Source organism: Catharus ustulatus, chromosome 5 (genome assembly GCF_009819885.2).
Source record: "Catharus ustulatus isolate bCatUst1 chromosome 5, bCatUst1.pri.v2, whole genome shotgun sequence".
Lineage (NCBI taxonomy): Eukaryota > Metazoa > Chordata > Aves > Passeriformes > Turdidae > Catharus > Catharus ustulatus.
This window is the reverse complement of record NC_046225.1, coordinates 58,468,557-58,481,223: the sequence shown is the minus strand read 5'-3', so window position 1 is coordinate 58,481,223 and position 12,667 is coordinate 58,468,557. Positions and strand designations below refer to the sequence as shown.

General features: G+C 36.1%; 1 protein-coding gene across 4 annotated transcripts in view; it reads right to left on the bottom strand.

Annotated features, from left to right (window-relative positions):
• The window catches only part of KCNIP4 (potassium voltage-gated channel interacting protein 4), a 416,508-nt gene that overhangs the window by 351,886 nt on the left and 51,955 nt on the right, over positions 1-12,667 (bottom strand). The window lies entirely within an intron of this gene.

The window sequence follows — 12,667 nt, the reverse complement described above, 5'->3', positions numbered from 1 at the left end:
TTGTAATCGTGAAATTACTGTAATTCATTCTGAGATATTTCATAATCAATATTGTTATTATTATTTTAAAATTACAAGACTGGGATATAAAACAGTTGCCATCTCAAAGATCTGATAAAAAATGGATAAATGGACTTCATGATACTGAAAGAAGGTAAGAAAATTCTCCTTTTTGTGTTAGAACTTTGAGTACTTGTGAGAATGCCATATTTTGGATATGCCTCCATTCATGGCCATTTGGAGGAGCATTGCAGTTCCTGATCAACCAGGAACCCAGCAGAGTTTGCCCTGTCCCGAGGCATTATTTTCCTTCACAAGCTTTCTCTTGGGGCTTTAAGCTATACAATTTTTCTTCTGGATTGGTGACAGAATACACCAACTTGTTATCCCAACCAAATACCTTTGTTAGCTTTGTTTCAATCACAGATCCAGGATCTGATGTGAAAGAGCAGCAAATATGGTCTATCTCAACTTTTGCCTAGCTTTCAACACTGTCTCTCATAACATTGTCATAGGTAAACTCAGGAATTTTGGACTGGATGAGTGACAGTGGGATGAATTGAAAACTGTCTCAACAGCAGATCCCAGAGTTGTAATCAGAGGCACACGTTCTAGTAGGAGGCCTGTCACCAGTGGTGTCTCCCAGGGTTCAATACTGTACTGTTTAACTTATTCATCAATGACTTGGATGAAGGTCCAGATGCCTCCTCAGCAAGTTCATGGATGACACAAACCTGGGAGAAACTTTGGGCTGAGCCCCCTGAGAGCTCTGCAGTCCTTCAGAAGGACCTGGGCAGGGTGGAGAGATGGGCAGAAAGGAACCAATTTGAAATTCAGCAAAGGCAAGTGCAGGGTCCTGCACCAGGGGAAGAGTAACCCCACTCACCAGCCCAGGCTGGGGCCAAACTGCTGGGGAGCAGCTCTGAAGAAAAGGACCTGGGGGTCCTGGTGGACACCAAGTGTCCCTGAGCCAGCAGTGCCCTGGTGGCCAAGAGGGCCAATGGTACCCTGGGGTGCATTAGGGAGAGCACTGCCAGCACATCAAGGCTGGTGATCCTGCCCCTCTACTCAGCCTAGTGAAGCTCATCTGGAGTGCTGTGTCCAGCTCTGGGCTCCTCAGGACAAGAGAGACATGGAGCTCCTGCAGCAGGTCCAGAGCAGGGTGACAGAGATGATGAAGGGACTGGAGCATCTCTGTTACGAGGACAGGCTGAGGGAGCTGAGTTTGTTCAGCCTCAAGAGAATACAACTGAGAGGGGAGCTCATCAATGTCTGTCAGTTCCTGAAGGGAGGTGTCAGAGGATGGAGCCAGGCTCTGTTCAGTGCTGCCAAGCAACAGGACAAGACTGTTCACCAGCAATAATACTATCACACTTCTTCCCAAGTCTATACCAATATGAAAACTTGTGGAATAAAACCTTTATGAGGGATTTAGATCTTTCCATAAATTTATCCGTTAATCCCACCAGGTAATCTAAATAATATCAGACTTGCTTTGCAATTCTTTTTCTCAAACTGCCATGTTTAATAAGTTGTTGTCTACTATGGCATATGAGATTTTCCAGAACAACCTAAGCTTATACTGATGTCATGGACTGCAAAGTATTAATCTTAGTATTTACTCAATTTGTGGAATACAAATGTATCAATTGTGTATCAATTAAAATTACACTGCTTAGACAGTTTATAATGAGAAAGAAAAATCACATGTTCGCATACTCAACTTTCTTTGTGCCAACACATTATCTTTGTCCCATTAAAGAGCTTTATGCCATCTGTACCATCTGTGATACCAGCTGGTACATTGGTCCAAAAATATCTCTTCAATTATAGTATACTGATTAGTTTTTATATAGATTCAATTGTAGCTTAACTGAATTATAAAAATAAATTTATAGTGGTTTTTTTTTCCCATTTATGTGATTTGATTTTGGTAATAAAAATTCAAAATATTCCTGTTCTTTTCTTGAGAGCTGGGGATTTTATAGTTTGAAGCACATAAAATGAAGTAAAGAAATAGTTGAAATTAGGTTATAAATTAAATAAGTTAGGTACTGACACCATGTTCCCCAAAACTTTCCTTCTAAACAAATACAATATTCATTATAAAAGTAATTTTACAAAGCTAAAAGTTGGGTGATATTTTGTTTTCCTACATAAAGATGTAACTTATCAGAAGAGGGTTATTTATATAAAGCAATTGAGTGAAATTCCTTTTATGAAGAGATTTAATGGCAAGATTCTCATTCACGCCAGCAAGCCAAAATTTAGCATCACACAATTAAGTGAAAGCTGTACATCCTTCTGTACCCCTCACCCCTTGTAATAAGCATTGATGCTTAGATCAATCACATTGCCCCTGCTTTTAAGCTAAACTACAAGCAAAGATCTGCGTTTTATGTTATGAATACTTCCCACGCAGAAATTCTGGTATATATATTAATTACATAGGAAGTATACATCAAAAGAACTGTATCATGATCATAAATCCTAACAGCTTTAGTGTAGCCCCTTTTTACATATGCATTGTGGTGCAACCTTTTAGTGACATGATGATGTGCTTTAGTTTGAACAGGAGTTTCTTTTGATAAGCTAATTTAATTCATGGATATTAGTTATTTACCAAATTCAAAACTTCACACATTTCTCATTTTGTGCCCACACAACTTACTTATCAAACATTATTGAATATCTGAACTGAAAACAGACTTCTCTCTGATGTTCATCACTGCAGTGTCTGAGTGCTTCACAAACACTACTACATTTATATTCAAAATATCCTTGTGAGATGAGAGGTTATTATTACACCTACTTTATGCAGAACAGAGGCACAGTGAGATTAAGATCAAAGGTACCGACTAATTTGGGCACTTGGTAGGAAACTCATGGAAGCTCATTTTCACAACGCTTAATACACAGTCTTTCATATATGTTCAAAGCCTAGCTAGTAATGGTGCAAGTGCTCAATTTTCTGCCAAACCCCAAGAATTCACTCAGAAAACATGAAACACAGAGTGTCAATACCTGAGATTTGTCATAACTGTCTCCTTTCACACCACATCAGGGGAGGTTTAGGTTAGCTATCAGGATATCAGAAAAAGGTTCTTTTCCCAGAGGGTGTCTGGGCACTGGAGCAGACTCCTCAGGGAGGGGGTATAGGACAAAGCCTGACAGAGTTCAAGTGCTTGAACAGCACCGTTGGGCACACAATGTGATTCCTGGGGTGTCCTGCACAGGGCCAGGAGTTGGACTCCATGATCTTGATGGGTCCCTTCCAACTGAGCATATTTTGTGATTCTATGACACAGGGGCTCTGTGAGAGAAGAAATCTGGTTCTCCAGCACAAATTAAACATAGGGACCTCTTTTCTTTCTGTATCCTGTTTTGTTCACTATTTTCTAAATTGCTCGTTCAACAACTATGGAATTGCACTGTTTTTATACTAAAAGCAGAGGGGTTTTGGTTTCAGACAAAGTTACAGTCAGGAAAGAGATAAACAGCTGCAGCAAGTTACTATGTCCCCATATAATTCAAAACTAGAAGGAGATGGAGTAACTTCTGTTTTCTCACAGTAGAGAATACTGAGATTCAGAAACACAAGAACAGATTTTATGTTACTGTAGGGACATACTGTGATGATTCCCCTACTCCATCTAGGTTTGATTTTTCTCACTTTTCATCTCAGTTTGATCAGACATGGTATGAATGAAAGGACTTAGTTTAAGCAGTGAAACCATCACAGCTTGGAAAGGGTAGCTCTTGTCAACTGAATGGTCTTCAGATAAAAAATTTTATCTCTCAACCAGCAAAGATAAACACAAACATGCAAAGATAAACATAGAGACATTTAAAACAGCTCAGTTGATAGATGCTACAGTCGAAAGTTGTGGTATTTTCATGGCGTTAAATATATATCTATTAAGTATAACAAGAAAGTCAAATGTAGTGATGCTAATTATAATCAGAAGAACTTGGTGATGTGAGCTGACAGAGATTTAACTATGATGCATTCTTGCTGGCAGTCCTTGCTGTTAGATTCAAGATAACTTGAACCTATGCACATGCTTAGGCCAGCAGGAGGTGATGAAAACAGCTTCACTTTACCAGAACTTGTGTCCTTGTATTGTCAGAAATAGGTTTTCTTCACTGCTGAGAAGGACAACCCAACTCTTTCAAGTATCTTTTTTTTACACTCACAAGACCAAAATTAACACAAATTAAATGTTGTTTTAGAAAAGGACTTTTACAGGTAATCAAATTTTTCAACTTTTTCGTCTATTATAGTTTTCCTTTTCCCAGCCTGTATAACAAAGACATCAGGTTGGCCTCAAACATGAAGGGTTGCAGAGAATAGTACAAAAAGCACACAGGTAGCTCAATATTTCCTGCACCATTTTCTGTGACATAAGTGAAGCCAAGTATGCCTTCTGTTTTCCTACACAGTATAGGCTTGCTGGCATTTGGCTGGAGTGATCTGGAAAATTCAGTTGCACTGTTGCCACATATGACTAATATTGTCATTGAGCCCACTAAAGATTTAGATGTTTTGGTGAAAAACTTCACCTCCTTATTGACTTTTCATTAGTTTCTTGCACACAGAGAGGATGAGTGAGAAAGTTAAAGAATCACTGAGAATGCATCTTCTTGCCAAGGAGATAATGCTACTGGGAGGAACAGCGGGGAGGTGCCAGCAGGACAGCGTTACTGCAATAGTGAAAAGCCCCATATCCTCCCACTTACCCCTTTTGGGCTGGAAGAAGGACAAATCTATCCTATCAGAAGTGTTGTTTGCCAGAACTACCAAGACCACACTGCAGACTCCCATAGAAACAAGAATTTAAATTAAAGGGGGAGAGGGATAGCAGGAGAAAGCAAAACAACATGCAATTTTGTCATTTCCTACTGTTTTTCCCTCCTTTCTTCTGCCTTAACTTTTCACTGCTGAGGTATGCTGGTTTTCCTTTTATTTTGATCTTTTGTGAAAAGTTATCCAGTTATTATGATTCAGCATGACCAAAACCAAACCAAACCAAACCAAAAATCCCTGGTTTTGCATGCTTTTAAGAAGCTGCTTCTGTCAACTACCTTGATCTGCAGTAGAAATGCTCCTTCCAGTCACAGGATATTTTCCAGAGACAGATGTTTGCAAATGCAGTTGTGTTATGCTGCACTAATACCCAGCAAATTCGGTAAACAAAATGCAGATCTCACCAACTACCACAACAAATTCAGCTCTTTATGAGCCATACCATTTATAAAAAGACATTCAGAGCTCTCATTTAATCTAGAATACTCTCAGTATATTTAGTCATTTAAATTGCTGGAATAATGCCCAGATGGAAAGTGGCAAGATATTTAAAGATTTATTCCATTTTCTAAGTATACCATGAATATAAAAGTCCTTCCACTTAATCTAATCTGCTTCTTTGGCCTATTAGTTTTAGATGGATAAAATGTTTTTAAATAAAAAATCAGCAGTTGGTAGACACAGTAAAAATCAAAGATACTGTGAGTATAGAGACTTAATCGGAATATATACTGGTTTCTCACAGGATACAATTAAGTTTCCAAAAGCAGTGAAACTTTACCATTTATTGTATTCCAAACATTGCTAGATTGCTAGAATTGATTTTTAAGTACCATATTTTCAATAAATTAGCAACTCTTCTCTTTTTTTTCCTTTTCACCTTTTTAAAAATGGGACACTGACTTGTAAAAATGAAGGAAAACATAAGGAAATAAGATTAGACATTAGATTCTTCAATGGAGAGGTTGGAACTTCATAGCTTACTTTCATCTTCAGGGAATATAATTTCTATATTGCAGTGCAATGAAGAGTTTTCAAATATCTGCATAACATTGAAGCAGTAACTCCATTTTTGCTAGAGAAACAAGAAGAATTAAAGAAATTATATTTCTGGTATAACTAGCTGATTAAAAAGTAGTCAGTCAACTATTCCTTACATTCTTCAGCCCAGCTGAAGAAGATGGCAGGATTATGTTTTAATAGTTTACACTGACTGAACAATAAGTTGACCACCGGCAAGCAGGATTAATGGTCTCAAAAAAAAAAAAATTTAAATTTCACTATGCAGAGTCAAGAATGACATTCATGGAAAGGTTCCAGCCAGCTTGATGGTTTCTTATGCTTTTTATATGAGAAGAAAAGAAACATTTGTGATGATTAATTAAAAAATAAATGGTTTATTAAAAGGGTCTGCTCATAGCTCTTAATTAGTACAAATTTAAAATTGGGGATTCTTAGGACACTTATGCAAACTGCTTCATGCTAATACTGGTCAGAAGGAAGAGAAAGAGACACAAAGAGCAAAAATGCTCCTGAGTTCAAGGTGCTGCTCTGCAAATGCAGAATTCTAGGCAGCCACCTGCCATGAGTTAAGGCTTCATCTTCCAGCATTGTGTCTCTCCTGATAACAGCAATGCTGGAATTAGAAAGTTGGTAATTGCAGGAGACCTTAAAAATCCGTTCTGACATGAAGGAAACAAATCTCCAAGAGAACAGGAGAGACAGACCTTGTTGTGTAATGTTTATTATCCAGGGAAGCATAGAGCAGAAGCTCCATGGAGTGATACACCCACATCTTTCCGAGCCTCATTTCTCAGGGGTTAATTGTGGAGCATGTTTTACCCTCTGAATGTCAAGCCCTAAGGAAATCTGATTTCCATGGAATATCATTCTCCTTACATAACGGGCACATTCACTCTAAGGAGAACTGACTTCAGAATCTGCATTTTGCAACTTGCTATCTTTGTATCAAGCATCTTTAAAAACTTAGTTATGGATAATGCTTACTTTTATAGGGACTAAGAACTATTTCAAGGGCTCTAAAGATGCATGTATGAATTCTCTCCAGACTGTAAACGAGTGGCTATTATAAGAGTTCTGCCACTTTATTTTAAAATTTGGTAATGTTTAAAAACCTTTTAATTACAGAGTAAAGCTGCAAGATTTTTTGTAATGACTGTAGCCTCTAACTAAAAAAATTTTAAACTTCAAGAAGAATCAAAAGCTTCACAAATACATGTTCATGGGGTCTTCCTTATGAGAAATAAAGAAGAATGACTATTAAACTGTCCCAATCCAAAAATGATGTGACAAAATTTTATGCATTCAGAAGTGTGTGCCAGAGCCTCACATTTTCATTAGCTACATGCAATACTCAGTTTAACAAGTCTCTACACAACTACACAGTAAAACCCCTCTTCAAAACATTAATCACTCTGGAATGATTCTAAATTGTGAGAATCAAAGTTTTCCCAATTCCCATTTTAATGCTCTGAAAGACAACAAGAACTGCTAAATAGTACACCTTCCTGTTAATTTGTGGCATTAACAATTAACTGCTGCCCTGAAGAGAGTGTTAGAAGTCTTACTGAGATTAGATCTCTCCGTGCTACAAATTTAAAAGAAAATTAAGTTCACCAGGGAGAGCCTCTAATTTTATTGCAATGATTTGTCTTTCAGAGTTAGCATTCTGCAAGAAGGGAACAAACTGCAAGGTGCCCCTTTTTGCCAGATAACTTAATACAAACTCCTTTGTCTGAGATTGTAATGGGTGAACAGGCTTTAGTGTAAAGCAAAAGGGAAAAAAAAATTAAAAATAGATTATTACCCCTCTTTTTTTCCTTTTTTAGCATGCTTAAAACAGCTTTTTTATAGTCAGTAAACATATATAACTGCATATTTATTCTAATATTAAGAATTATTTAGCCAAGTATAAAATTCGATATAGGTTTCAAGGAAAAAAATGAGATAAATAAAAACGTCCACTTAACAACACTTTTACATTTAAATTCATTATATTCACATTTTCCATCCAGTTCATTGAGTTGAAAAAATATGTATATATGTTGTACTCAATATTTGTTCAAAATGCAAAACATTCATAGTACAAAATGGATCGTTTGCACAGAGAGCCAGAAGGTAGAAGGCAATATGAAACCTTGACTTATTAGAGACAAATAAGAAAACAGTGCTAATTCACTCTTCCTTGTAATTTAAAAAAAATCCCAAAGCAATATTGAGCAATGTTCACTAATTGTGAAAAAAACATCATTCAAGGACACAAAGTGAATTATCTTTTCACCCTTTAAGTTTTCCTGGGTCTAAGTTATGGGTAGCAAATTTACTTCAGAATAACATATACACTAAGAGTAGCAACATCAAATTGTAAAACATTTTAATAAGTATTTCAAATAGATGAAATCGGCCAAACATCACTTGTTTTGAATTCTAAAACAAATTTATTTTTGTAGTTTTTACAAAATAAAGATTTCTGTATTGCCTAAAACCATTAAATGTTCCTTTTCTAAATTAATTTCTTTTTTTGTGTTCAGAGCATAAAATCTCAGATATGTTAACTTCTTCAGTCATTAATACAGGCAGTAACAGACTAAAAAGTCTCCTTTTTCAGCATTCAAGAAATATTGAAAAGCATTATGATCTAATTATTTACATGCTGAGCACCTAGAATGGAAAGAAGTGGATTTGGCAAGGGACACAGTCCTTGGTCTCTCTCCACAACTTTTCTCTCAATCCTTTCCTCAATCCCTACTTCTTTTTCTTCCCTCTTCACCCCCCCCACCTCTTTTTTTTCTCTCTCAGAGGCTTTCAGACTCAAACTTGCAAAGCCATGTGAACTGCAGTTGTACGGGCACATAGGACAAATGTTTCCGAGTGCCCCTAAAAAGATCCCCTCATGTAAATCAGTGATTTCAAGAGAAACCAAACAATGCTCAAAGCATTTGTGAGAAAGCTGAGGGGGAAAAAATCCCACAAAAACTACAGGATTTATCTTGAAATGACAGGAAATAAAAAACGACAGGCCATAAAAATTCAATTACTGGACAAGTTAAGATCTGAACTGTGGATCAGCCATGGTTTAGAAGAGGACTGTTAGTAAAGAGCAGCTATTGGGACATGGGAATGAAGTCAGAAGTGTAAAGTACTCCCGACAGTGAATTTTTAAATTTTTTTTTCTGACATTTTTATCTACACCATTTATTTCATAATTTTTCCTATAGGGAAGGTTAATTAGGACCAGGCAGATTTCAGGAACTATCGCTCCATGCACAAGCAAACAAAAAAGATGCTTTGGCTTCAGTAATCAAGTTAGGAAAAAAATCCTGTTTCCTGAGTCATGATACTTTCTAATTAAAGTATTTGAGGGCTTTGACAGTGGAATGCAAATCCTGTATATAATCCTGATGTCATCACTTTCTACCTTACATGTTGTCTTTGCCTCATCACTTCACTGCTCAAAAGAAAAGCACACAACAAGTAATGCTGAGAGACATTGGAAAAATATTCCAGTCCAAAGGACCCGTATCCTGTATACATAAACATTTTTGTTAATTTTTAACAACTAGGGGAAAAGTTTTTCATGGTCTTTGAGAGACCGCGAGATGTGACTAGATTTCAAAGCAGTGGTCAACTTATTTGCATAGGACAAGCAAAGGCAAATGGGCCATAGGAGACAAATTACTACCCTGTTCACACAAAGTCCATGTTTAAAAATCTGGTACTGACAACCTTCAGCAGGAATTTTTTGAGCTATTTAAGGCCTGAGACAGTATGAAGTATCCTAGGCAGAGTAGAATTTTAACTAGCTCTGAAATAACTTGGGCTATTTTTTCCATATACACTTTGTCAAATGTACTGTTTGACAGGGAGGAACACACACAATGATTGACATCTTGGGATTATTCCTAAAGCACTCATACCTCAACTCATAAATATGTGATATGAGGAAACACAATGCAAAAAACATAAATAAACAGTTGATCACGTATAATATTTTTAGCAGTATGAAATGCAGAGTCAGCAGTGCAATGCCTCCAAATTTATCTTCATGACAGACAACTTGTTGTCCTCTTGGTGTCTCTCATTTGCATTGTACAGAATCTGCAGCAAATGTATATTCATGGCACAGAATGATTATAAAAGACTCATAACTGTCCTAGGTTAGCTGAGGAGGTTGCCAATTTAGTGAGGGGATACTTCAGGGCTGCCTCTTTTCAAAATTGAGCATTTAAAATTGAAATTTTTTTAACACGTCCTTTAAACTTGGGCTCAGAGTTTACTGCAGCACCAAGCTCTCAGTGATACATTCCTGGCATTGTCGTAGTCTGTTCCTCTGGCCTCAGTTACAAGATACCTGCTCTTTGAAATTATTTTCTGATAGAATTAGTCAAATTACCAAGCCTTGAGCATTGACTAAAATACTGGGTTTAGTATGTTTCCCATTTACAACCATGTTATTTCATTTACTTTTCTTTGAAATACAAGAAGGTTCTTTCTTTTTTTTTTTTCATTTGCTTGATCATCGTTTTACGGATGCACTCATGCATTGAATCCATGCTGTTTAAATCCTGCATCAAAAAGGGTTGAGTATAATTATCTTTCCAGTACTTATAAAATAACATTCTTTTTATTCCCAGATTTTGAAACATGAAGAGCAGGAAGACATCCCCAGTGTGATGATATTCTAAAATTTTATCATAAGAGTGAAGGTTTTCCATTCTGAAGGTAGAGTTAAATCATCCCAACACTGCAGTAAATCAAATATTTATATTCCTGCTCCAAATTCATAAATGGAAATTGTTTCTGAAAGAATAATTAATACTATGAAGCTTAAAGATGTTGACAAACTCAGTTGGAAGATTATACAAATAAACTAAAGTATGAAAAATGAATTCTAGAGCAGAAATGGTATGTTTTAAAAGAAAGATCAAATATCCATTACTTTCCAGCATTTCCAGTTGCAAAATGTTACACGAGCAATGAATTACAAAATAAACTCATATTTAGAGCTATCATGATTTTTTAGAAATCAAAACAAAAAAAATTCAGTTATTTGTTAAATACTAAACTGCAAGCCTCAACTACCAAATGACTACTTTTATACCACTTTACCAGTGTAAGTTAGCTTAAGGTAACCAATGGGGAATCTCATTTGTGTAAAAGAACATCTAGGTGGGAATGAGCCACCACAATATGATTTGCAAACCCACTCTCATTCTTCTGACAGAAAACAGGTATTGAACAAGGAGCTCTGTAGCCACATGCTCTTAGTTCCTACAGCACTGCCACGAGTCCTGGGAATGCTCTATCATTGCAGTCCAACAAAACCTGTCTGGCCAGCAAGGTCACCTTGGACAGCAGCACAGTACTGAAGGAAGTACCTCAGAATGTGTGTCTTCTTGATCCTCACAAATATTCAAATCTTCTTGTAAAGGTATCCCTATGGGAATACACTTTCTACTATTTGGTACTACATAAAGCAAAAATAATAGCTTCATTTTGAGTTAAGTATGTGTCAGATTCTGATTTTGTCTCTGCCAGAGTAACCGAGAGTAATTTAACTGAGCCTGATTTTTACAGTGATTCATCTGTCTGCTAATTCACTTTAGCAAAATAAAATAAATCCTTGATTCTGTCATCACCTATTGACTGTTTTGAGACCCTTTTTGGAGGTGTAAATTATTAGTCAATTTGAAGGTATTGAAGAATCAGACCTATAAACTTCAATGCAGTTTGCTTTAGATTCACCCATCATTTCTAGAGAGGTGATTGCTTTAAGATACTGAGATTGAGGATAAATAATCCAGTGAAAAAAATTCTAAAAAAATCGCATGAACAGAAGGATGAGTTTTCTGAAAGAGTTATAAAAAACCTATTTTTGCCTCATTAGCTCCAGTAAAAATACAAAAAAAAACCCCAAAGTGAAGCAAACTACAGGTACCCAATACAAGAGTAGGAAATCAAACATGTATTTAGCAAACTATAATATGCATGTGATTAAAGCAGCCATTTGTTGAAAAATTAATTTAAACATCTAAAAATGAGTGGCTGAGAATAGCTAAATGTAAAGCATATAAGGCACTTATTTACTTGGACGATGCAGAGATCAGTGCAGTTTAAAACCTGAGGTAGGTCATATTTAACTAGAACATTGTTTCTAAAAGCTGGAACTAAGCTACTAGAGCATAGACTTTAAAGTAAATGTGCAAATAAAGTAACATATCACACACTCAGGTTGTGGTGACTTAGCTCTTCTTGAAAAAGCGATGTCATGCTTTTGTTTTTCATTCTGTTTGACACAAATTGGATATACTTAGGACTTGGACTGGGGTTTCTTTGTTTGTTTCTGTCATAAACTGTTGTATAAATGCTGCCAACATGCAAAAGAATTGCTTGGGACCGTGTTTTTTCTTTTGTTTTTACATAATATTGCAAAGTATAAATATAATGGCAAAAAGAGGAATCTGTGGTGAATAAAATTCTTAACTGTTTGTATGTTCCTGAGGGAAATAATGTGAAGTAGATTAACCATCATTTCAAGACAGTTGTTGTTTAATTTATTATTCATATAAGAGTTCAACTTTCAATGGTGAGATACTTCACAGCCAACTTATAATTTTAAAAAGAAGCATTTCTCTCAGTATTTATTAATAAATACAGTACATAACATCATTATGTATAAATGTGACAGAATGTTACCTTTCTCCATTTCCTCAAAGACAAAGGGATTGATCATGTAATTTCCATGCAAATATACTCTGACAACAATGAAAGGAGGTTTTACTCATCAAAACAGCTTTTTGGGTTGGGCCCTGATAAATTAATAAATCTAATTTCTGGTAT